The 27,384-nt window shown below is 37.9% G+C and overlaps 2 long non-coding RNA genes across 3 annotated transcripts in view; one reads left to right on the forward strand and one right to left on the reverse strand.

The window, feature by feature from the left end:
* The window catches only part of LOC129524318 (uncharacterized), a 38,902-nt gene extending 22,028 nt beyond the window's left edge, over positions 1-16,874 (forward strand). The window contains exons 2-3 of the long non-coding RNA XR_008668094.2: positions 10,604-10,847; positions 14,419-16,874. This is a non-coding gene — a long non-coding RNA (uncharacterized lncRNA). The remainder of the gene's footprint in view (positions 1-10,603; positions 10,848-14,418) is intronic.
* The window catches only part of LOC129524319 (uncharacterized), a 181,022-nt gene that overhangs the window by 4,703 nt on the left and 148,935 nt on the right, over positions 1-27,384 (reverse strand). The window lies entirely within an intron of this gene.

Consider the following 27,384-nt stretch of genomic DNA (forward strand, 5'->3'; position numbering starts at 1 on the left):
CTCTATTGTAGACACTTTTACTTTTGCTATTATAAATAAAATTATACTGATCATATTTATTAATTTTATGGATAATTTCTGTATTAGCTTCCTGAGGCTGTTGTAACAAAGTACCACAAATTTGGTGGGTAGAAACAATAGAAATTTATTTTCTCACAGCTCTGGAGGCTATAAATCTGAAATCTAGGAGGGCCACACTAATCCAGGGACTCAAGTAAAGATAATGTTCCTTGGATTTTCAAGCTTCTGGTGGCTGTTGGCATACCTTGACTTGTGGATGCATTTCCTCCCTGTTCATTGCTTCCTGCTCATTTGCCTGTGTGTTCTCCCACTGCCTCTGTCTTATAAGGACAGTTGTCATTGGGTTTAGGACCCACGCAGATAATCAAGGATGATCTTATCATCCCAAGATCCTTAATTATATCTTCTTCAAAGACCCTTGTTCCTTATAAAGTAACATTCACAAATTCCTGGGGTTGGAACATGGACATGTCTTTTAGGGGAACACAATTCAGTCCACTACAGTTTCATGAAGATAAATTCCTAAAATTAGAATGGTTAGTTCATGGCATGTAAAATTTAAACATTTTAAGATAAGTATTTCAGAATTGTGCTCCAAAATGACTTTGAATTTTTAATGTTCTTAAACACATGTGTGTGTTGTGTCTGCATGCATAGACACCATGCAATAACGTATATGTGTGTTGTGTGTGCATGCATAGACACCACGCAATACATATGTGTGTGTTGTGTGTGCATGCATAGACACCGTGCAGTAACATAGGTGCACCCCATAAAATAAAAAAAGGAAAGCAAAGAGAAAGTTGGAGTTAGGGAGAAATGAGAAAAACAATGGTAGGGACCACTCAGAGGTGCCCTTGATAATCTTAAGTACTATCAATGGCTGTTTCAATAAAACATACTTTATTGGTCTATGTCCAGAAAAATGGCCAAACTTGTGTTTTGATCTATTTGCTTATGTCTGTCTTGTTTCTCTCTAGAAATATGTTTCATTTTTCAAATCTTTGCATTTTGGTGTAAAAAGTTAATCTTCAATTTTGACCAATGAACATTTCCATGAAAAAAAAAACTTTTTATTCTACTTTCTTCATTTGTCACATAATCTTTGATGTATGGATTTTTGAACTTTTAAAAAATGATTTCATGAATAAGATCAGAAAAGCTTTATACATACGTACATATGTATGTATTTTGTTGGGAGGTAGAAAACCACCAGTATGGAGTATTTCTTTTATTAAACATAGTTGAAAAGTTCACCAAAAAGGAGCTTTGTCCCAGGATAAAAGTCATTTTCAAGAGCATTTAGGAAGTAAATCATGTGGAATTGTATTTTCAATACTTTATCATGAATAGCAATCAATCACTGGTTTCTTGATAGAGGGTTACTTTTTGTAATCAACTTACAGAGCTCATTACCCATTGAGTGTGAGTTCCTTCAAAGGTGGAAGCAATGCACTTATTCCAGCAATGTGATCATTGCTCAAAACTCATTTTTAAACTTGCCTTAAAACTAACTGCTTTTAAATGGAGCATTAAAGAGTCTCAAAAATAAATCAATTTCATTTATTTGTTAAACTCACCTAGTTTTTATTCCATAATGTACATTTATTTTTCAGTTTGACCATTCATTGACTTGACTTTGAATAACTTCTATTTGGTTCCAAAAATCAAGTCTACCTTTGTGGAAAAATAATTTGCCACCAGAGGAGGATACTCAAAAGAATATGCTGCTATATTTTCTAAAAACAATTTAAGCTACAATATTATCATCAGAATAACCTCACCTGGGGAGGTTACTTTGAGAGAGAGAATACTGAGAAGTGTTATTTGTGGTATGTTTTTACTAATATCCTGACACAATACTATGACGTAACACAATAGAATCATAAGAAAATAGATTTAATGAGGGACAAGCTACCCTTGGTGTTTTTCAAGTCAAATTTTATAAATAAAGAAAGAGGCAACTTAGGCAACCTAAGTAAGTTACAGAAGGCTAGCCATATTCTCAGTTGGTGATGGAGGTTACAGAGATCCAAGTCTTTTTTTTTTTTTTTTTAATTTTAGGGCTTTTAAAAAACCCCTATAATATAGTGAGCTGAATTGGCAAGTGGCTAGCAAAGTTTAATCTGCAGATGTGCTCCTATTAGCTGGAAATTTTAAAATATGATTGTAAATACCTTTAGGTAGGGGGAATAATTCTTCACTTCATATTAGCAACAGGTTTTAGTCATGTCTGAAACATATGGCCCTTGGGTAAAGTTGTTAGATTTAGCAAATAAAAGTTTGAATTTCTGATAACACTTAATTTTTTACTCTGAATATGCTCCAAACGTTGCATGGGATGTACTCATACTCAAGCTATTCATCGTTCATTTGAAATTAAAATTTAACTGGGCATCATATATTTTATTTGGCAAACATAGCTTTGGAGGATATGAAGCATATATACTGCCATTTTGAATCCAGTCTACCAGCCAGATGTGGCAGAAATATTTACTATTCACTAAACAGGTTTAGGTTCTCCCACATTTTGCAGCTTCCTTAAAATTAGGCAGAGCCATATGACTAGTTCTGGCCAGTGCTATGGTTTTAGAAATGCTGTATGTCAGTTGACTAATATACTTAAAAGCCAAACACAATTCTCCAGGTCACTTATTGCCTGTTGCAGTGAACTAGAACCATGTGTTCAAGATGTTCTAGATGCAAGACCCAGCAGCCTTGGATCCCTGAAGAAAAGTTGGATCAAAGGTACTCAGAAGAACCATGGGACCTACAGCATACTTTGTGTGTGTTGGGAACAATCCTTTATTAGTTAATCCACTGAAATTTTAGGGTTGGTTCGTTACTGCAGCTTGGCATAACCTATCCGGACTAACACACTGTATCATCACATGAATTAAATAAATTCTGTGAGTCTAAGTTTGTTGTTGCTGTTGTTTAATCTTCATGGAATTGCCATCAACTTGTCAGATTTATTTGGGGGACTGAATGAGAATTACAAGTAAAAGTCTTCAGCATTCTGTCTGCTGCCTGGTAGGTTGCAGCAAATGAGACCAATATTTAATGATAACATGTCCATTATGAGTATTATTTTAATTATTATAGCAATCTTATGAAATTGGTGTTATTATCTTTTCCATTTTATAACTTTCCGTATAAATTTTATAAGGAAAATGAAGCTTGGAGTGGTTAAGAAATTTGCCCAACATCATTTCATAAAGCTCTTGTTAAAAATAGAGATAAGTCTCTATTCCAGAACAGTCTAACTCCAAAATCCCTATTTTCAAATCCATGCCACATACATATTTTCCTGTGACATACAGAAGCCTGTTTCTGTGTCATTCATTCATTTTTAACACAAATATGAATTCAGATGCAGTGGCTCACACCTGTAATCCCAGCTACTTGGGAGGCTGAAGCAGGATAAACCCTTGAGCCCAGGAGTTGGAGGCTGCAGTGAGCTATAATTGTACCACTGCACTCCAGCCTGGGCAACAGAGGGAGACCCTGTCTCTTAAAAAACAAACATTTATATATATAGATTGATTGTTGACCTCATAAAATGCCATATGTGTTAGTATGTTTTTGTGTTGCTAGAAAAGAATACCGGAGACTAGGTGATTTATAAAGAAAAGTGGTTTATTTTTGGCTCATGGTTCAACTGGACTCTTGATGCGCCCCTAGTGGAAATGTTCTCCTTTGGAAAGCAGAATCTCTAGATCCACAGAACTCAAAGATCTATGCTACAATAATAAAGAAACCTTAAATTTCAGTGAAGATCAATCTTTAGGGCATTTAAACAATTAGCAGCCAAGAAGAGAAGAAAAAGGTAGAAAAGGAGACCAAAAAGGAAGTGGTCAGTTATGAGGAGGGAAAAAAAAGTGTGTAATGTTGCTGAAGCCAAAAGAAAAAAGCATTTCAAGAAATAGAGTTTGATCAATTATTATCAAATGCTGCTCCAAGAAAGGTACAATAAGTTAAGGACTGAGAATAGACTACTAGATTCAATAAGAATTAATTAACTTGGCTGGGCACAGTTGCTCACATCTATAATCCTAGCACTTTGGGAAGCTGAGGCAAGAAGAAGACTTGAGGCCTGGAATTCGAGACCAGCCTGACCAACACAGTGAGACCCCCATCTCTACAAAAAATAAATAAATTTAATTATCCAGGTATCGTGGTGTGCACCCATAGTCCCAGCTACTTGGGAGGCTGAGGTAGGTAGATTTCTTGAGCCCAGGAGTTGGAGGTTGCAGTGAGCTATGATTGTGCCACTGCACTCCAGCTGAAGAAATGATGTCCAGGCACAGTGCTCATGCCTGTAATCCCAACACTCTGGGAGGAGGCAGGAGGGTTGTTTGAGCCCAGGAGTTCAAGACTAGCCTGGGCAACATAGCTAAGCCCTGTCTCTATTAAAAAAAAAAAAAAGAATTGATGGCCTTGAAAATGTATTTTCAGTGGCATGGAGGTGAAGAAAGACTAAAATAGAAGGAAAGAAAGTGAAGATGGCGAGTATGGATGCTTTTAAGATGTTTTTCTATAGATGGGAAGGAGAGGTAAAGAAGGTACCTTAAAGCAAAAGGCACAAAGGATTCCTTTTTAAGGTGGGAGATATTACGGAATGTTGATGGAAATAACCCAGTAGAGAGGAAATGACTAAAGCCGTTTGATTCTTTTTTTGTCATAGGTGTCTAACAAGAAGTTCTCAGTAAATGCTATTTACTCTGATTATTTTATGCCACTTTTAAAATCAGACCTTTATCATTATAAAATCACCTGCCCCTTATCTTATTGATTTTTTTTATTTCTAGCAAGTTTCCAAGTATGTCTTTAATATACTTCAAATTTCAAATGTCTATGAATGTTGCTATGAAAAATAAGAAATAGGAAAGTTTACTGTTTCTTATGACCACGTGAAAATAAAGTTACATACATTGTTTTGGAGGGAAGGGGTTATGTAAGCCCGTTCATAATTGAATAAAAACCTGTTATCCTCCACCCCTCCCCCGCAAATAGTTTAGAAGTATGATAACGTTTATTATTTGACGAGACTTTTGTCAGTAGTCAATACTAGAATGCCCTGTGGATGTGTAAGGCCACCAAGCCAAAGAAATAAAAAATACAAACAACCACAACACACAGAATAAAGAATATGTTCAGTGGAACTGTTGCAGAGCATGAAGCCCAAGTTGAGTGTTCAGATAAAAACTCTCCCTGTTTAAAAGTAACTGTGGTGACTGGGTAACTAATCAAGATGTCTGGGATTAGACCTATTAGTTTAGTGAACGTAGGACAAAGACAAAGGGATAGTATGGCATATAGTTTTGTTATTTTGAGCAAAAGAGAAAAAAATGAACCTCTCGTGAAATTGTTCAATTTGTGTGTGAGGAAAAGCCACGGCTATAACCAATCAGAGCCTTCGGCCAAGTGAAAGATTACAGAGAATTATTGTCAGATGCTGGAATTTTCCTTCCAGATAAATGACAACCCTGTACCTTGAAAATTTCAAGGGCAGTCTTCCAAAACCCCTATAAAATATTAAACTAATATACTTGCAATTTTAGTACAAATCAGGAAATGCAAAAATTACAGTACTCATAGTGATATTAACTGAGTTCACAGGGTGCACATCAGGACTTTTATTCCAAAGCAGCCCAGTTTGAGGAGTTAATATTTCTTTGGGGACTAAAATACTTGTATTTTCCATCTTCTCTGAATTAAGATTAGAAAATGAAAATGAGGGTTTACATACTGCATTTAAAATATAATTTCTCAGCATTGCCAAGATGTTTGGCTGACCTCTGATTTTCTATCAATATTTCAGGGAAAGTATTAAATAGAAAATCATCTTGAAGCAAATTCAAAGAACATGTCATGTACTAGGGCTTTTATATGTTTTATATTTATAATGTAGTAATTTTATTTTGTGACTAGTTTCCATAACATGTTTCTATAAATTAAAAGGAGAAAAATATCTAATTTCTAAGGGCAAATCTCCCAGTTTTTCACTTTTTATGTGAAAACACTGAACAGAATTATGCAGATAACTTAACATTGAACTTACTAATTTTTCTCAGTAAAATTTTTCTCATGCCGTATTTATGTTTTAAATTGCCCAAATATTTTACATTGGCCTAAACATTTTGAAAAATATTCACATTGATTTGAAAGCTGATACAACACTTCTAAAAGTCATGATGGCACATCTTGCCAATGTGAAAATGGACATAAAAATATCTCTGGCCGGGTGCGGTGGCTCACACCTGTAATCCCAGCACTTTGGGAGGCCGAGGCTGGCAGATCACAAGGTCAGGAGATCAAGACCATCCTGGCTAACACAGTGAAACATTGTCTCTAGTAAAAATACAAAAAAAAATTAGCCGGGCGTGGTGGCGTGTGCCTGTAGTCCGAGCTACTCGGGAGGCTGAGGCAGGAGAATGGCGTGAACCAGGGAGGCGGAGCTTGCAATGAGCTTGCAATAAGCCACTGCACTCCAGCCTGGGTGACAGAGCAAGAGTCTGTCTCAAAAAACAAAACAAAACAAAACAAAATCTGTAAATCCTACATTTTTCAACCGAGGAAAAAAAATACAGTCATCTTAAGAAATGTGGCAATCAACCAATATGGTTGTATCATACGGGGTCAGTTTGAGGAGCTCTGTGCAGCTCGCCTCAGCATTATCCACTCAAGGGATGGATGAGGGGGGACTCTTGCCCCTCATTGTGTTAACTCACTCACACTTCCAGGTTTGCGAGTGAGTCAAAATAGCTGAAAAGGTACCCACAGGTACTACAACAAAAATTCCCTGATGTAGAAAACAAGAAATTTTCACTGCAGTGGAGACAAGGTGCTGTCACATCATACTTTTGCACAACTGGTTGTCATAGCAACAGCTGGGCTAGAAGTACATTAACAGGATGTGAGGTAGGGCACAAGAGGTGTCTCAACACCCTCTCATGGCGAATTTTTTAAAAATAACATGGCATAACCATCAATAGATGTGGTTACCTGTAAATGAATAGTTAAGGTGACACAGGACCATGCAAGATTTATCAAGGTGACTATAAGTAAGAATGCCTAATTCCAATCAAATGCTGATTGATTAAAGAAAAGACAAAATATACTATACACTGCTGGTGGGAATATAAATTAGTTCAACCTCTGTGGAAAACAGTGTGGAGATTTCTCAAAGAACTAAAAATAGAATTACCATTCAACCCAGCCATCCTACTACTGGGTATCCAGCCTAGGAAAATAAGTCATTATATAATATAGACATTGGCCAGGCGCAGTGGCTCACCCCTGTAATCCCAGCACTTTGGGAGGCCAAGGCGCGGATCACCTGAGGTCAGGGGTTTGAGACCAGCCTGGCCAACATGGTAAAACCCCGTCTCTACTAAAAGTAAAAAAATTAGCCAGGACTGGTGGCAGGTGCCTGTAATCTCAGCTACTCGGGAGGCTGAGGCAGGAGAATCGCTTGAACCCGGGAGGCGGAGGTTGCAGTGAGCCAAGGTTTAAGCAATAACCCCAACTCTGCTCAGTGTTCTTCATCTCATGCTACTCAAATTCACCAAGGACCAGTATGTAAACCATGGTTCAACTTTAAAAATTCACAGAATGGAGGTTGGAGTGAACCCAGATTGCACCACTGCACTCTAGTGTGGGTGACAGAGCCAGAACATGTCAAAAAAAAAAAAAAAAAAAAAAGAAAATAAAGAAGGAAGGAAAGGAAAAAAGATAAGATATAGCTAAAGAATATATCCCATGTTTTCAATCGTGCATATGGGCTCTGGTAAGAGGGAGGCAAAAGACTATAGAAGCTTGTGTACCTTCAGTGTAGTTACAAAACATTGCTTCCTGATAAACTGGTCAAATATCCAGTCTATTTAGCAGCATGGCCCTTAGTGAAGAGGGGTGCCAGGCAATTATAGCTGAAAGACATAAACTAGAAATACCATCTAACTAACTTTACCTACTCTGCTTCCTTTTCACCAAACAGCTTTGTGATTCTACTGAGGCTTCCTTATAAATTGGTGTGCATGGACTAAATGCCCTAATTTTTACAATGTGTAATTGTTTTCTTTATAGTCATATGTATCGTTGTTAATTTTTAAAGTTGAACCATGGTTTATATACTGGTCCTTTGTGAATTTGAGTAGTGTGAGATGAAGACGAATAAGCAGAGTTGGGGTTATTGCTTAAAAATATATCAAGCATGGCTATAACAAGGAAACCAAGATGGTATGACAAGAAGAGGGTTACATTAAGTTCTGGTAGGAAAAGGATCTGAGTGAAAGTTTCTAGTGGAATGATAAATAGCTTGGAAGGAGCAGAAAGTGTAAAGAGTGTGCTGATTCTTCTTCCTGGCTCTGTGGGCAAAGAGAAGGAGTTTAGGAGATAGTATGGCTTTCAATTAATGGGAGATAGAATGTTTGCGAAAAGGTTCAAGACTATGCTTGGTTATTTTGACAGTGAAAGGGGCTCTATGAAAGACTGCAGACCAAGTTATCCTAAATTTTCAATTGTAATGCGGGGTAATGGTGCCTTCTACTTTAGCAAAGTCGCTTCTCCAGGTTGGTGGTTTGGTTTGATCCATTACCAAAAGTCTTTGAAGATGAGTAATAAAGGTGATTGCAAAGCATTTGGTAAACATAAATTAATATAAAACTCAACATTAGCAACTTTCCAGCAAATGTATCTGAAGTAAGTGGTGTGTTTTGTGTAAAATTTCATAGAGTGGTTTCTTAATACATTAAAATGTTTTTCTCTTATTACCGATGCTTTCATAGTTGGCTTGATTCACTTGATATCGATGATCTACACTATAATAAAATTTAAGCAGAGAAACTTAATACAGTCTGAATTAGGAACCACAGCTTCACCGGGACTTAATGTATCATGTTGCAGCATAACATTCTAATATGCATAATTTCCTATATCTTGCATTGACTTTGGGGAGTACTTAAATATTCAGCCCAATTCTCTTTTAAGCTTTCGGAATACAGTTAACAATGTAATGTCCTGCATGCAGAAGGTAGAAAAGCTCCCCTCCATACCCATATTCTCCAGTAGAGCCAGAAAATGAAGCAACAACTCTGTGAAAATCTCTCTTGCAGAATTATTTCCAGCATATTTTGATTAGACACAAAAGGAAGAAGAAGCAACATTTTTTGACTATCTACGATATGAGAGCCCTATTACTAGTATTTTAATACACTTTAATCATCAAAATATATCTCCAAGTGTAGATATTTATTATTCTTATTTCACTTTTAAGGAAATTAAGCTCAGAGATGTTGCCAAAGTTAGCACATCTGTGATGGAAGTGAGAATGGAATACAGTTCTGTCTTCAATCTGTTCATATACTTGAATCTATCTAAAATCTACAAAGGCAGGAGAGATCTGTCTGAGAATCCCATAATGGGTATTTTAAAAGCATTATTTCTTCATCAGACAATTTCAGTGCTGTCAAAGTAGACATGAATTTAAGAAAGGACAAAATCTACGCAACCTCGTTAAAGGCAAGAAGAGTGTTATCAGGCCAGTCTTTGCTTCTTGCTTGCTTTTTTTCTTCATAATAAAGTATCAAGCAACAGTCTTTGCTTTCTTACTGACAACAGTTACAGTTTCAGGACCCAAGCTCTAATATGTTCCCTGACTATAAACTCCTGAGTGCCAGAGGCCATGACCTTGACTTCCCATATTCAATTTATTTCTGGCTGCAAAAAAATCGTGCCCAGAGTCAAGCCATGGTAATATGTAATAACGTTATGTTTCAGTTGGTTAATTTTTGCTTCCTTTAAACACTGAAGACTCAAGCACCAAATTGTTTCAATTATTTAAAAAATAAACCAATGCTCAGGTTAGTACAGTTCTTTATTTATTTGATACGAATAAATGAAGAAACTGTTGGCAGTTGCTCACTTCGACAGTGAATAGGGTTTGGCTTCTTGACTGAGTGGCGAAGGATTTGGATATGAATATTTTCAGTTGGCAGTAAGGAGGAGAAAGAATTTTCTATTTTCTTTTTGACATTGTGAGTATAAGAAATGCTTTGTGCTGTTATCCTGACAACCTTACAAATCAAAATAAGAAAGAAACGGTAACCTACAGCTTTCAGTGGAAGATAATAAGTAGGGGAAAAGACAAGTATATTTTCATTCTCAAAAGGGTAAAATCTGTCAGTAGGACGAAGAGGAACTCTCATTTTGAGGTTAAAGTATAAAATATTAACTTCATATAGCTTCACATGCAGACAGATTAGCATTCACTCTAACTTCATGAGGGAGTTAATAAATACATGTGAAAATGAAGATAACAACTTCAAATAAATAATTGAACAGTCACTTTATAAAGGGGTGTTTTGTATGCAGCCTTCAGAACAGCCGCTAGTGGTCCCTGACTCTTGGTATTCTCATTCTTGTGTAATCCCCTTCAATGGAGCGTGGGCTAGACTTACTTTCTTTGAATGAATAAAATAAAGTAGAACTAATGGTGTATGTCATAAAAGGAAGTATGTTCTTTCTCTCTCTCTCCTTCCCTGTCTCTCTCTCTTTCTCTCCCTCTCTTTTTGTCTCTAAGATCATTCACTCTGGAGGAAGCCAGCTGCCTGGTCATAAGCAATCCTATGGAGAGGCCCATGAATTGAGAAACTGAGGCCTCTTGCCCAACAGCCATGTGAGTGATCTCAGAAGTGGATCCTCCCAGCCCATTCAAGCCTTTGGATGACTGCGGCCCCAACTGACAGTTTGACTGTAGACTCATGACAGACTGAACCAGAACCACCCAACTAAGCTGTTCCCAGATTTATGATCCTGGAAATTGTGTAAGAAAAATGTTTGCTGTTTTAAGCCACTAAATTTGGGGGTCAATTTGTTGTACAGCAATAGGTTACTAATACGAAAGGGCAGGAGTCACAACATGCCAGCCCATCCTGGAAAGGAGAGCCAGGGATTCACTTCACTGACAGGACTAGACAGAAACATATTATGTTTAAGTAGGCCACTTAAAGTCGGTCTTAATAGCCAGCATGTCAAGCCTGCAGGATCAGAGAGACAGCAAAATTGGCACATTTTAGAAGATACCTCAGTATTTAATCTTAAAGGCTGCATGGACACAGCTAGAGAGAAGCTAAAATTACCTTACAAATTGGAAGACTCCATAAGACAGTGGATGTGGAAGTTGTTATAGTTATCAGCATTCAATCAGTTAAATATGCATCATTGTTACCCTTTAGAAATATTTTTAAATGGCTAAATTGACATGGGCCAGCATATAAAAGGATGTAACTCCAGATTCTAGAAGCACGTTCTTCTTCTTCCTCATCATTTTCTCTGCCACCATCTTAGCTTGAGCTCTCAGCACCTCACGTCTAGCCCTTAATTGCTACCAGGTTGTTTCTCATTCTTTAGTCCTGTCTCCTAGCTAGACTGCAGGCTACTTAAGGAAATGATCATGTCTCCTTCAATAATCCCCTCCAACCACAAGTTATTCTTATTCGAAATGAGAGTCTATACGGACTTATTTCTGTATACCTCCTCTGACGCCACAAGAATTTTGGATCACCATGCACGAATCATTTCAAGTTGCCACCGTCTTCTCTCTAGTGAGATTTAGGGTCCTCTGGATTATTTGCTTCTACCCTCTTCTGCCTCTCTAGACTATTAGTTATGTTCTCTCCAGTTCTTATGGAGATGTATTGTCATTTTCCTGAAGCTGTGAATATTACCATGTGGCGCAAGTAATGGTGCTAGGTGTTGGAAAGACGTGCTGCCATGGAACAGATAGACATGAATTCTGCATTCTGGTTATTTTCTACTCACACAGTCTGTGCAGTACTAGGAAAAAAAGTAATTGAACAATAGTACACTTAAGCTGTGGCATCTTCCGGGATTGTTTGAAGGCACTACCAGTGACGTGTCATGATATTGCCCAATGGAGGATCTATTTTTTGATCTGACACTATGCAGTAGGTAATATTCCTTACTAAAGAAGACTCCATAGGACTTTCTTATACAGAATGCTTTTCAAAATAGAAAAATGCACTCACATAAAAGGATTCAAAGCACAAAAATGCTGGAGAGACAGAAATGCAATATATATATATATATATATATTTTTTTTTTTTTTTTTTTTTGAGACGGAGTCTCGCTCTGTCGCCCAGGCTGGAGTGCAGTGGCGTGATCTCGGCTCACTGCAAGCTCCGCCTCCCAGGTTCACGCCATTCTCCTGCTTCAACCTCCCGAGTAGCTGGGACTACAGGCGCCCACCACCACGCCCGGCTAATTTTTTGTATTTTTAGTAGAGACGGGGTTTCACCGTGTTAGCCAGGATGGTCTTGATCTGCTGACCTTGTGATCTGCCCGCCTTGGCCTCCCAAAGTGCTGGGATTACAGGCATGAGCCACCGCGCCCGGCAGAAATGCAATATCTTAAAAACAGGCAGCTAGCAATTGTTACAGTATATTGAAGGGAGGTAAGACCTTAGAAAATAACTTATAAAACTTTGGTTTTTAAAAATTTTCATTTGAACAAGTGGATATATAGAGCATATTTTAAAAAGACCTTAACACATATCTTAAATATGATTCACTACAATTTTGTAAAATTACTAACTCTTTCTAATTCATTAGGTGTCCATTTAAAGTAATTTCTTCCAGGAGTCCCTCCCTTGCAGTTGAATAGTTGTTTTTTAAACACAATTTAGAGTAATTCCATAATTAATTATCTATTTCCACCAATAAATTCTGGGCTTTCAATGAGCAGTGACCTTTCTCGATTAAATGTGTACTGCCAGTTCCCACCACAGTGCCTCACACATGAAGTCTCCTAAAAATATTTGTGGAATGAATGAAGGGGTAAGTAAATGGAGGTAAAAAGGGGTTATCAAACAATAATAACCACCACCAGCCCAGTTATTACATACACAATTTCTTTAAAAAGATAAAACACCTGAAAGAAATGAAATCAGCATGTAGGGCTATTCAAGCTTGTCTGATGATAAATAATTCACTAGGAGCACAAGCATTCATTCATTCTTTTTCATTCATTTCTTCATTTATTACCTTCCTCCTTCATATTCATCAAAGCCAGATTTTTCATCTCCTGTTTGTCCTCTGGAACCTTCCTTGGGGACTCTTCCTAGGTTTGGCCCTGGCAGAGAGACAGTATTTCTAGAACTCACTCTCTTTCTTATCTTTTGCTCTGAAGTGTCTGATATTAAACAGCCCAGCTTGTTCATTCATAACAGGCTGAAATGTTTGAACTTTATTCTGCCAGCAATAGCAGTCACAAAAGATGTATGAGCCAAAAAGCAACTTTGCGAAGCAGGGTTCAGGAAGATGCGATTGGAATTGCTTTTTCTCTGGAGGTCTGGTGTTGAACAGCCATAGTTTTTTAGAGGAAGTCCATGAACTGAATGTTAAAGGGTGAGGAGCAATACAATGTCTGTACTTGGTTCCAAGTGGGTGTCACTGGTATGAGTTCAGTGAAGGGGAGATGATGTGAGATGGCAGCTCAGGGACCCTCAGTGATGAAGGAAGACATAAGTTATCTTGGGCACAGCGCAGTGGCTCACATCTTTAATCACAGCATTTTGGGAGGCCGAGGTGGGAGGAATGCTTGAGCCCAGGAGTTGGAGACCAGCCTGGGAACATGGGAAAACCCTGTCTCTACAAAAAAAGAAAAAATTAAAAATTTAGCCAGGTTTGGTGGCACAGACCTGTAGTCCCAGCTACTTGGGAGGCTGCGGTAGAGGATGGCTTGAGCCTGGAAGGTGAAGGCTGCAGTGAGCCATGATTGTGCCACTGCACTCCAGCCTGGGTAACAGAGTGAGACACTGTCTCAAAACAAAAAATAAGTTACCTTTGAAGGCTAGAAGGATTAGATAAGTAAGAATGCATATGACTTGTTTACAGAAAAACATAGACAACAGCTTGGTTGTAGCAGTGGTTCTCAATCTCAACTTCAGAATTACTTTAGGAGCTCAGTAAAATGAAAATTCATGTGATCTGTCAAATGCCCTCCAGCCAAAGCCCACCAGGGACTTATCTGTAGTTGAAGGATTAATTACAAAGAGAAAAATTACACACTATGGGTAACCCATGGAGTGTCTCCATAAAAAGGTGTTAAAAAGGATTTGGAATTGTACTAGGTGAACTTGAGGAGGGTCCAAGGAAACAGGCTTTTCCTCTGGATTAGGTGCTGTCACAAAGCAGAGGCGCTTCTATGATTATCTTAATAATTTTTATCTAGAAGGTGGGACAAACCAAAGAATGCTGAAACTGTAGTTGGTAAAGAAGCAACAGGCAGTCATACTCGCCAGGATGGGGGATATTTGTCTGTTCTTCTGGTTTGCACAATGTTCTTGTTTTTGTCTGTGTTTCTTCTTGATTACAGATTGGTCATCATGATCACCAAACAGGCTTGTCTAATGTTGGCATTCTGTGAAATTACTTGTGTTCAACAGAAGTACATCATGGCCTCACTGCGAAGCCCAGCCAGCTCCTGGATGTCAGAGACTGCTTTCCAATTTCTCAGATGTAGCACAAGATAGTGATTCACTGGCAGACAAGAAATCTGTATCTCTAATAAGATACCTATGTGATTCTGATTGAAGGAATCTAAGACCATGCTTTAATAACTATTCCTATGGTAAGAAGTAGGGCTGAAAATGGAGGAGCAGATTGTAAAGATCCTTAAAACACAGACTAATAGGTTTGAACGTAATTCTGCCAGCAACAACAACAATTAATGGCATATGAGCAAAGAAGAACCTTCCCAAGTAGGGTTCAGAAAGAGTTTCCTGTTTAGTAACAAATAGAAAGGTTAGGTACTGTCTAAGAATGGGGGCGAGCCTGGGGACAAGCAGGGAGAATAGAAGCAGATAAACCACCAGCTAGGAAACTCCTGCAAGGGACCAGGCCTGACAAGACAAGGAGTTAGATTAAAACATTGCCAGTGGGCATGGAAAGAAAGTATTGAATGTGAAAGACATTAAGTAAGAATCTGAAATCCATTCAAGGGCAGGGATTTGCGTTGATAAATTCTTAGCTCCCAGCCCTGTGCTTGGGGACAAAATGAGCATCCAATAAATATTTAAGCACTAAATCAATTAACCAACTAATTGGATTATGTAACTGAGATGATGTGGGGGAAGAGGAAGAAGGAAAAATCAGGAGTGATTTAGGGAGAGTTAGGAAGGGAAAATTATTTCAGAAAAAGGAGCATCCACTTTAGTCAAGTTTAATCTCTGTAATGGTGAAATATTCTAGCCAGAAGTTACTGATGTGGGTTTGGAATTTGAATTTAAGAGAGAGGTTAAGGGGTCAGGCGCAGTGGCTCATGCCTGTAATCCCAGCACTTTGGGAGGCTGAGGCGAGCAGATCACTTGAGGTTGGGAGTTTGAGACCAGTCTGGCCAACATGGTGAAACCCTGTCTCTACTAAAAATACGAAAATTAGCCGGAATGGTGGCGTGCTACTCTAGAAGCTGAGGCATGAGAATCGCTTGAACTCAGGAGGCAGAGGTTGCAGTGAGCCGAGATCATGCCATTGCACTCCAGCCTGGGTGACAGTGAGACTCTGTCTCAAAAAAAAAGAGAGAGAGAGAGGCTAAGGTAGGGGTTGCAGGATGAATAAGTGGGTAGATTGAAGTCATTGGAGCACATGGAATTTTCAAGAGTGGGTAGGTGAAGAAAGAATGGAAGACAGGGTCAGCCTCCCGCTGATTTGCCATGGCAGTTCTTGTTTTCTACTTTAGAAGATGAGTTGACATCAGGGGAAATAAATTATGACTATTTCAGGAATACAACGTAGGTCTTCTGAGAATGGTTTCTGGAGTCATCAGACAGGGTTTCCAAGACACCTCTGTCCCACTCAAGCTGTGACTTTTCCTGTGTTTAACCTAAGTTGAAATTTTCTCATCTGTAAAAAGCTGGTGATAAATGTAAAGCAAGCTCTTAAAGATAGGCCCAGAAATAAAATTAAAAAATACAAACCTCGCATGGCAATGTCTGAGTGATGACACGCAGTAAGTATGGTGAAGCTTCAGTTAGCTGATGAGGATATATTAGTTTTCTCAAAACATCATCTCTTAAGTAGGAATGGCCATCCACGGTGACTTTAACCTTCCATATCATAGGACAACAACTACGAATTTAGGCTTATCCAGTTGTTGCCGAAAGAGTGGCATTCCCAGAGCACTTTCAGAAACTGAGTATGTAGAAAATAAGAGCGAACACTCTTATCTTGACCAGACAATGCTATATCCAACCATGAATAGGATTATTATATAAAAGTAAATGTATTTGAGATAGCTCTTGCCTGGCCCAATCAGAGTTTTGTAAAAACGTATTTTCAGATAGCTCACTTAAAGCATCTGCCTTTCTCATTGAAATCTAACCAAAAGGTGGCGGTATTCTATACAAATGCTAACTAGTCCCTTAACTGTTACCTGTGTTTTGTAAAACAAATGTCACAACAGCATACATTGAGAATTAAATTGCTAAAGAACCACCCCCCTGCCCCCACAGAAAAAAAGTTACCAGGCTTTATTGAGAAAAATTGAGATTTGCAAGAAAAGATTAAAATGCAATGCAGAACACAACCCAGCCCAGTGTGTTAGAGTACTTGTGTACCCACCAAGATTCCTATGATACACTAGATGTCAGAGACACAGGGGGTGCCACATCATTTCCACGCTTAATACATACACAGCCCTCTTCTTGCTTATCACACTATCCATCTGAACAGTCTAAAATTTATAAGGGCTTCTTTTTCTTTAGACAAATCTTTATTCCCCAGCCTTCTTCCCAGGGTGGCCTTCCAGTTTATCACAACAGTCTGTGTAATCTGTGGGGAAAAAGCACTGCCCTGTTTCTTTTTTTTTTTTTTCTTGAGATGGAGTTGCCAGGCTGGTCTTGAACTCCTGACCTTGTGATCACCTGCCTCAGCCTCCCAAAGTGCTGGGATTACAGGCCTGAGCCACCGTGCCCAGCCCGGCCTCCTTTTTAAGATGTCCAGGTTTTAGGCTAGGTGCGGTGGCTCATGCCTGTAGTCCCAACACTTTGGGAGGCTGAGGCCAGCGGATGGCTTGAACTAAGGAGTTACAGAACAGCCTAGGCAACATGGTGAAACCCCATCTCTACTAAAAAATACAAAAATTAGCTGGGATTGGTGGCGCTGCCTGTGGTCCCAGCAACTGGGGAGTCTGAGGTGGGAGAATCACTTGAACCTGGGAGGCAGACGTCACCGTGAGCCAAGATCATGCCACTTCCCTCCAGCCTGGGCAACAGAGCGAGACCCCATTTCAAAAAAAAAAAAATTATAGGTTTTAATTCAAGCTGCGTCCTAATCAGAAAAATGGAAGAAACAAACATTAACTGAGCATCTACCATGCACTAAGATATATGTAATCTTGCTTAAGTGGTAAAGGAGACCCAATAGGGTAAATATTCTTAGTCCCACCTGATAGATAAGGAAAACTGAGGCTCAGAGAAAGTAAATAACCTATCCAAGCCCATGGACTGGCAACTAGGATATAAACATTTAAACCAACTTTGAAGTTCTCAGTTCTTTCAATTATATAAACTTCTGTGACTACATACTATTTATATTTCTTGATTGTTTGATATTATAATGGGAGGGGGGAGCTACTACAATTTACGAACATTTTTCAGGGTGTCAGGGGATATTTTTGTAAAGATAATTTTAGTAGTTCACAGCATGAGTTAGATGTGAAGTATAAAGATCTGGAAGTATGTCTTCTAGTGAGTATATTTTAGTTAGATTGAATAAAGCAGCTATATTGTGACATTGTTCAGTTTTATACTCAAAGCTTAATGTGAGAGAAAAACACGGAATTACAACATATACTCAGTATCCATACCTTATTTTTATGCATTATCCTACATTTTTTTCCCAAGGGTCTGCATTTTCCACTACTGTTTAAGGGTTTTAGATTCCCTAGCATTATGTTTTTCCAGCCCAAATCTTTGACAGTCTCAGTCAAAATTCAATTGATGTCGTGGGTTGATTTTTTTCCCTAACTTTTTGTTGAAACAGTCTATTTCTCTGGACTATTTTAAGGCTGTTACCATTTCCTGCTGGGTGGGACATTTTTTGGCTATGCTGTTTGCTTAAACTATGAAGCCATTTCAAGTAGACGTGTTTTATCATCCTTTTTTCCTCTTTAGAGGAACCTCCCTGTAATTTAAGGTTGTTAATAACCTCACCAAAATGACATTTTCTAATATTGATTTATTTTTCTCATTGGAAACACAGAATGAAGAACAGTGATTTTTCAGCAGTAACTCTAACCTATTTAAAAACTACAATGAATTGTTGACTGTTTACTCTCTCAATGAAATGATGTCATTTATTATTATTTATTTGTTTCTGAAAAGATATTAAAGGGAGTTCTTTTAAACATAAATATAAATAAAGCTAATAATTTTGAAAATAGTGCCTTAAAATACAGCTTATCCATTTTGAGAGTTGAAAACCAAAACATATGTCCTGAGGTTGCTTTTGGAGAGCAAAAGGCATTGGCATTAAAGCACTTCCACAAGTATTTAGGGCCTGCATATTATTATTTTTCCCATTGTTATTAGCAAGACACTTTATCCACACAAAAAACATTGTGGCATGTTTTCTCATTTACATGTCATCATATAATCAAATCTAGTGACATGCTGTTTGGGGACTTACTAATGAAACAGAATAAAAATGACAACAACTGCATTAGGCCAACAAATGCAGTGAATCATTAAAGGTGGAGGAAAGAATGGACATCTTTTCCCTTTCACAGATGTAAACTTGAATGCTGTTTTACAAGTTATTTCAATATTTTCTGCTCCACTGAGAGATTTTTCTATTTTGAAATTCCCTTGCAAGGGTACCCTGACGTATTAATACATTACCGTTAGCTGCATTCCAGCATGATGCTAACAAAAGCCAATTAAACCTTCTTCCATCATACTCTTGCTCCAGCCACTGTCCTAATGTAATCCTTTGTTCTAGACCCCATTGGCTTAAAGAGTATGGGAGGATCAGGGACCCTGGGAAAACAACTCACAGAGCGTGTTATACTGATGAGAGCAAGCACTGCCCTCTCACACCATGCAACATATTCCGTATTTCCCAAAATTATAGGGAAAGTTCTAGAAAGTACTGGACTGGTAGTCAGGAAACTGAGATTCTAGTTCTAACTCCATTTGTAACTTATTAGGCAATCCTTGGCCTTCCTTAGTCTTAATTTCCCAATGAGTAAAATGAAAGAATTTTAGGCTAGTCTGTAAGACACCTTCTAGATGTAAGGGTTTAACAAGGCTGACAAAATCTGTATTTAATGACATAATCCAATTGGAATAACTACAAATTTTCTAGGTAAAACACTGAGCACTAGCAAGGGGACTGCACTCATCTGCTGAGTGATGTTTTGAAGCTCTCTAAACCATATGACCCTTTCCAAATATCAGAGCATCATACAATGTATTTTGTCCTATGAGCACGCATGCCATGAGAATGAATAAAATTCCCAGTTACAAAACTGCTTAGAGCTCTTTGGAAATCATCTTCAGTAAACATACAATGTATAGCTAGCTAACTATTAGAATGCTTAAATATGTATTCTAACAAAACATGCTAAGAGAGCTACCAGTCTGAAAGAAGAAAAAAAAATTAGTGAAAAACAATTTTATTTTCTTTTAGAGAAGCCCCAAATGTTTATCTCATCTATTTTTAAATTAATTTTTTAAAGGACTTTGTTTTATCTATTTCTTATTTTTAAAGAGTCTTGTACACAGCAGTTGTAGGTTCACAACAAAATGAAGAGGAAGATACAGATATCTCCTATACAAATTCCCCCACTTCCCTGCCTCCACTTAAGCACCACATCCCACATCATCATCATCCCACACCAGACTGGCACATTTGTCACAATTGATGAACCTACATTGACACACCACAATCACCCAAAGTCCCAGGATTCATTCTCGTTGTTGTACATTCTATGGAAAAATGTATAATGATATGTATCCATCGTTACAGTATTCCACAGAGTATCTTCACTGCTCTAAAAATACACTGTGCTCCACCTAGTCATCCCTCTCTCCTCTTCCAAACTCTGGCACCACTGATCTTTTTACTGTCTTCATAGTTTTGCCTTTTCCAAAAGGTCATGTAGTTGGAATCATACAGTATGCAACATTTTCAGCTTGGCTTCTTTCACTTAGTAACATGCGTTTAAGTTTCCTTCAGTCTTTTCATGGTTTGATAGTTCATTTCTTTTTAGTGCTGAATACTATTCTGTTGTCTGGATGTACCATAGATTACTGATTACTTATCTAATCACCTACTGAAGGACATCTTGGTTGCTTCCATATTTTGGCAATTATGAATAAATCTGTTATAAATATCTGTGTAAGGATTCTTGTGTGGGCATAACTTTTCAACTCCTTTGGATAAATATGAAGGATTGTGATTATTAGATCATATGGTAAAGTTTGTTTAGTAAGAAACCATCAAATTTTCTTCCAAAGTGGCTCCACCATTTTGCATTCCTACCAGCAATGAATGAGAATTCCTGTTCCTCCACTCGCCAGTATTTGGTGTCATTGGTATCCTGGATTTTGGCCATATAAGGGATGTGTAGTGTTACCTCATTTTTAAGTTTCCATTTCCCTAATGACATGTAATGTGGAGCATCTTTTCATATGCTTATTTGCTATCTATATGGCTTCTCTGATGATGTGTCTGTTAAGGTCTTTGGTCCATTTTAAAATCAGGTTGTTTGTTTTCTTAATGTTGAATTTCAAGATTTCTTTGTGTATTTTGGGTAACAGTCCTTTATCAGATATGTCTTTTACAAATATTTTCTTCCATTCAGTGGCTTGTCTTCTTATGTTCTTGACATTGTCTTCCACAGAGCAGAAGTTTTGAATTTTACTGAAGTCTGTCTTATCAATTATTTATTTCATGGATTGTGCCTTAGGTGTTGTATTTAAAAACTCATTGCCATACCCCAGGTCATCTAAGTTTTCTCCGATTTTGTTTTCTAGGAGTTTTGTAGTTTTACATTTTACATGTATGTCTGTTATCCTCTGTCATCTATTTTGAAGATTAAGAATAGGAAATATCGCCTAATATTCAATAAATTTAACAACTAGGAAGGAGAAGCAGAGATTAGAGAGGAAACGAAAGATGAAAATGGGGAAAAAGAAAAACGAGGCAGATAAAGACATCCCCAAAGCTAAAGAAAGAGGCAGAGAAGCCACAAACACATTGACAAGGGAAACATCAGAAAGACCCTCTACAGAAGTTGATAAGTGGAAAGGCAAAGGCAGACTGGTACTTCACAAATGGAACACAAGTCGTTCTAAGAGAAAGGTTTTCATGGAGAAACAGCTTGGTCAATGGCCTTTAATGAAACAGATAGGTTTCATGAACATACTAGCTAGTTTTGTTTGTTTGTTTTTTCTTCTCTTTTTCTCTTCTAGTTGATTCGGCAGGTGAGTTGTTTGACACTCCTTAGCGAATTTCGACTTCCATGGCTACCGTCCTGCTCATACTAGCTAGTTTTAAGCAATGACAGTCATATGGAAATGATAACTTCTTGGTACTTACTTCTGGGCCAACTGAAGAGGAACTGAAGACAGAATCAGAGAATCCCCGATGTTATGTCAGTTAGCAAAGATTAGCTTCTTTAATGGGTATCCTTGTTATTGTAAAATGACAAGAACTAACTAGAAGTTTATATATCCCTCCTCTAGAAAAAGAGTGAGAAAAACCCAGGACAACAAACAATGTTTACAAAGTATTTTGTTCTCCGTGGGAAAAATAAATAATTTAAAATTTTTTATGGAAGTAATTTATTTATGACTTTAACATAATATACAACTGTCAACATCAATCTCTTTTATATTATTAACTTAAAATAGAATTTTTAAATATTTAGGTATTGTTCATTTTTTAGCTGTTATAGATGACAGCATAACTGTTACTTTTTAAAAAATATCTTTATCAGTTGGAGATGTAGATATTTATGAGTGAAATTACATGATTTACTTTGATAAAATCTGGCAAAAAATTTGTGCGGGGTATATAGATAAAACAAGTACCAAAATATTGATAACTGATAAATTGGGAGGTGGGTACATAAAGGCTCATTTCATTATTCTCTTTAATATTGTGTACGTTTGAAAATTTTCCATAACAAAAAGTAAAATTATTTTTCCTTTAACTGTATCAATTACATATAAAATATTTCACTGTGTTTAGAAGTAGCTCAAATGAATGCAGAATCTCAGTTTCACAGTATCATGAAAGAATCTTAGGTAATTTTTGTTACAGAAGTTTCTTTGGTTCCTACTTTTTTTGTGGTGATTTCTACGACTTTATTTTTCATCATTTAAGTTTTATTTTCAGAACAACTCAACTGTGTTTTTATAAATTTCCACTTCAGAAACACAGGAAATCCTAAGAGATGGATGAGAACCAGGTACTTAGTGTACAGTTTTTCATTGTATTTTATTTAACCTAAGTACCAAATTCTAAAAGCAGAAGTGGAAGTGTCTTTATACCCTGGTTAAAGATGTCTCAATTGTTCCATGAGAAACCTGGAGAAAGAGCTGTATTTGGAAGCCTTGCTTTGGCTATCACCTGAGACTGGTATCCTAGAAGTGCAGTGCTAAGTCTCCTGGAGAAGAATGCTTGCCTCTTACTCACACACTGCTTTATTTGCAAGCTGAAGTCTCAGAGGAGACTGCCTGTCTACCCAGCTGCAGAATGTGTATGCAATGATTGCATCTGTTGACATGGAAACTGAAATATAACCGATAAACTACACACCCCAAACAGATTAAAATTGACTTGGGAAAACTATGTAGGGTTATTACAAAATTTATGATAAAACATCTTTTTGCTGCACCTCCCTCTATTTAAAATGATAGCCTATGAAGTAAAATTCTCATAGAAATCATTCTCCCTAACAGAGTTTGGTGGAAGTAGCCAGATTATTGCTGAATAAATCCTTAAAGTGGTATAAAATAGCTGCACATTACAGCAGATGGATGAATGATATAAAAACATATATGCTAAACATATATGTATAAGGCTACTGACATATTTATGAAAAATTATAAGTCCACATAATCTAGGCCCAAATATGTTTGAACATGATAAAAATACAACTGATTTGTTTTAACATGATTTACTATTTCAAAGACATGTATCTACTGTCTTGTTTAATTATATCAACCTAAACATAACAATAGCTATTACTTATTCAGCACTTACTATTTGTGGGAAACTATGTTAAGCTTATTTTATTTAATTCTTGCTATAATTCAATAACTGGAGCCTTTTATTTTTACCCCCACTATAGATGAGAACTGATCTCAAAGAAGTAAAATATCCTGGTCTATAATAGTATGGGATGTGAACCTTGGTCTGAGTAGCTTTAAACTGTAGTTGTATAAACCTGACTTTATTGACTCTCATTTTTACTGTGATGAAAAAAGCTTATTATAACACTGGCAGCCTATAATGGTGGTATTAGGAGAGCTTCCAATGACATGTTTATATAAAGAGTCTCTACTATACCCAGCTTAAATTTAGCTTGCGTGCTTCTATTTTTGACATATCATATTGTATGTTCTTAGAGGATAGGAACTGAAACTATCATACTTCACAAAGATGTATTAGTGGTGCTTGATTAACACTCATAATGATTAAAAGTCACACAGCTATAGAGAAGTAATAATCAACACTTTTGTAGAAAATTAGTTGTTTAAAATGGAGACACATTTTTTTTTTTCTTGCTGCAATGTGCATATCATGTCTAGGGAGCTAGAACTGGTCATTCAGGGAACCTAAAAAATTATGATTGATAATTCTCTCAATGGTATACACTTAGTAAAGCCTTTTTTGTTTTGTTTAGCTTTTGGCCAAGGACCGGGATTAAGGTCATTTTATAGCAACAATACGTTTTTAAAATTTTTTTCTAGGAAAAAATTTAAATGGCAGTGTATACTAAGGAAGAACAGCAAACTGGGATTATACTTGAACACTTTTGAATGTTCATTGTTTATTGAATTTGTTATGCATTCGAGATTTTAAAAACAACCTCCCATATTATAAAGAGCAAGAGGACAGCTGATGAAGGACATGTCCTACACAAATTCTGAACAGTTTATTTTGTCTTCTTTCAAGTCAGAGGACTGCAGGATCTTTCTTCCCACTTGTTGCTTTGAAGATTTATAGGAAGGGGGAGGTTATTTTGCAGACAGCTGAAATAAAGTTCCAATGTTCTAAATTCCATCTTTGGAAATGAATTGTAGCTTCTAAAACAGGTAGTTCTAATTGTCCATGTATAGCTACATGGAATGTGAAATGGCCTAGGAATTATAATAACTGAATCTTTGGTTAGTCTCTCTTCTACCATTACCTGGCTATGGATCTCAGACATTTCTGGGCCACTGTCTTCTCAACTGTCAGATCTCAGTAGGGGGTGCCAAATAATCTTTGTATTCCTTTCAGCTCCAATTAGACTCAAACCTTGTGGTACAATGTTTCTGGCTGACCCAACCCTATCCACAATTTCTTTCTTCCTAGACATCTTCCAGTATTGGCCCAGGAGTAACCATGTGTCTAGTTCTGATCAACGAGCTGTTACTGGCTGGGACTCCAGGAAAACTTTTAGGATAGACTGGACTGGAATGTTCCTTTTGGTCTTTTTGTTTTGTTTTGTTTGTTTGTTTCTCTGAGACAGGGTCTTGCTCTGTCATCTAGGCTGGAGTGCAGTGGTGCAATCACACAGCTCCCTGCAGCCTCTACCTCCCAGGCCCATGTGATCCTCCCACCACAGCCTCTCGAGTAGCTGGGACTACAAGCATGTGCCACCATAACTGGCTAATTTTTTTGTATTTTTTGTAGAGACGAGGTCTCACCATGTTGGCCAGGCTGGTCTCGAACTCCCAAGCCCAAGCAATCCTCCCGCCTTGGCCTCCAAAAATGCTGAGATTACACAGACGGCCACTGTGCCCAGCCCCTTTTGGTCTTTTGAACCTGTCTCCTTCTTGCCTTCAACAAATGCAGTGCCTAGAGGTGCAGCAGGTAACTAGTAACCATAAAATGACAGGCTAAATACTTAGGACAGCAGAGGCAGGAAGGTGAGAAGAATGTGTGTCCCTAATGCTTCCTTGAGAAGCTGCACCAACATTGGCCTGCCTATATCTGGATTTCTTGTTATATGAGAAAAATAAAGCCATAGTTTCAGCCACTGTGGTAGGGTTTACCATTATTTGCAGTAGAACGAGAACGCAGGCCTGACTGATATGTCTAACACAACACATAAAAGTAGCATGCTGTAAAATTGAAGAATGGTTCTTATGGGGGCTACAAAGGTTAAAACCATGACTGCTTTCTCCAGGAGCTTGTAATTAATAGAAGGCAAAAGACAAGCACTGAAACAGCCACAATACAAGACAATACATTAAGAAGAGGCACAGTACTAACATTTTAAGCAGGATGTAGTCATATTTGCTTTCAGGGAGAGGTGTGGAAAAATCAAGAAAAGAGCCTTAAAAATATATATTTTAGTATTCTTAGAAGTTTATGCTGCTTCCTAATAATGACATCATTTCTCATTAAATTATTGATATAGAACTAATAATTAGATAAAGGGCTTTAATGCTGACCTAGAGATTATGCTGATCTCACCAGGATGCCACATTGTCTTGGCTTGACCTTTGAACTAAAATTGTAGCAAATTTAAAAAATATATATATTTTTAAAATTAGAATTTCATGTTTTTGAAATGAAATAGATGATGGTAACCCCATTTCCTTCTGCTTGATCAGCTGCTGGCTTATGCAGCTACTCCTTGTGCCCTGGTAATTTGCTGTTTGGTACAGATATGTACTAAACTCAGTGCCTGTCTTTCCTTTCTTTTATACACTTGCCTCCACCGCTCCCAATGCAACCCTTACCCTAACTATTCGATTCTTTCCCCAGATGGTATAATCTGATAACTGATTCAACATAGATGAGTTAGTAAATGAAAATGGCTTAGTATGGTACCAGCTCTCCCTCAGTATATATAGTTTTATAACATCCAACCAAATGAAGATAAACCCTGATCTCAAATGGGTTAAAGGAAGCTTTAAAAAATATCAATGTGTGTGCCCGCTCATCTAACCCGGTTTGAATTCAACTGGTCTCCCGTGTGATGCAGGCGTGGGTAGGTTTATTCGTTTTGAAGAGAAACCAGGGCATAGGCATGGGTAGGTTTAAAAGCATTCCAGGTATTGCTAATCTACAGTCAAGGTTAAAAACCAGTGGTCCAATCTACATTCAACATGTGTCCACCAGATGCCTGACGTTGCTAGTTACTCTAAAAAGCTACCCTGGGCCTTGAGGGATTAGATGCCTAAAACAGGAATTATTTTGCCCTTGAACTAAAAAGGGAGTTTATTGAAAGAATACTGGATTTTCCCAAGAAAAACACAAGCAACAGTGTTTCTATAGGGTCTATACCCAGTATCAGGAAAGCTGACAGGAACCGACAGCAGCACACTCTCAAGTACTCTCTCTCTCTCTGTTTATTCTTTGTTTTTACCCTCACATATCTGGTCCATCCTGCTCTTTCAGCAGCCCAGCTTTCTGCCTCTGTAGCTATAAAGGACAGTACTATGGCTACCCAAGGTCACTGCACACATTATACATTTGGGCCCAGAATCTGAAGCTGCACCTACCTAGAGGGCTACCTTTTTCTATTGTTTGTTTTGTTTTGTTTTGTTTTGTTTTGTTTTGTTTTGTTTTGAGACAAGGGTCTCACTTTGTCACCCAGGCTGAAGCGCAGTCTTGTGAACACAGCTCACTGCAGCCTCAACTTCTTGGGCTCAAGCGATCCTCCTACCTCAGCCTCCCAAGTAGCTGGGACTACAGGCACATGACACCACGCCAGCCTGGCTAATTTTTGCATTTTTCGTAGAGATATGGTTTCCCCATGTTGCCTAGGCTGGTCTCAAACTCCTGAGCTCAAGCAATCTGCCTGCCTCAGCCTCCCAGCACGTGAGCCACCATACCCAGCCAGGGCTGCCTTTACTAATGTAAGCAAAGAGGTCAGTCTGGTGGGACCCACTCTCACAGGTATATTACTACTGGTTGTTGGCAACAATTCTCTAGTTCCCAGCTGCTCCATTTAGGAGACAGACGTAGGTTAAAAAGCTTTTTTTTTTTTGTCGTCCCAAGTACATAGTCTCTGGAGAGAGAATCTAGCCAGCCCAGCATGATCAGGTTTCCATTCCCGATTGACTGGCTTATGTTCCAAGAAAGGCTAATCTGGTAGAAGCACAGCTGCAGA

Source organism: Gorilla gorilla, chromosome 7, assembly GCF_029281585.2.
Source record: "Gorilla gorilla gorilla isolate KB3781 chromosome 7, NHGRI_mGorGor1-v2.1_pri, whole genome shotgun sequence".
NCBI classification, from domain to species: Eukaryota; Metazoa; Chordata; class Mammalia; order Primates; family Hominidae; genus Gorilla; species Gorilla gorilla.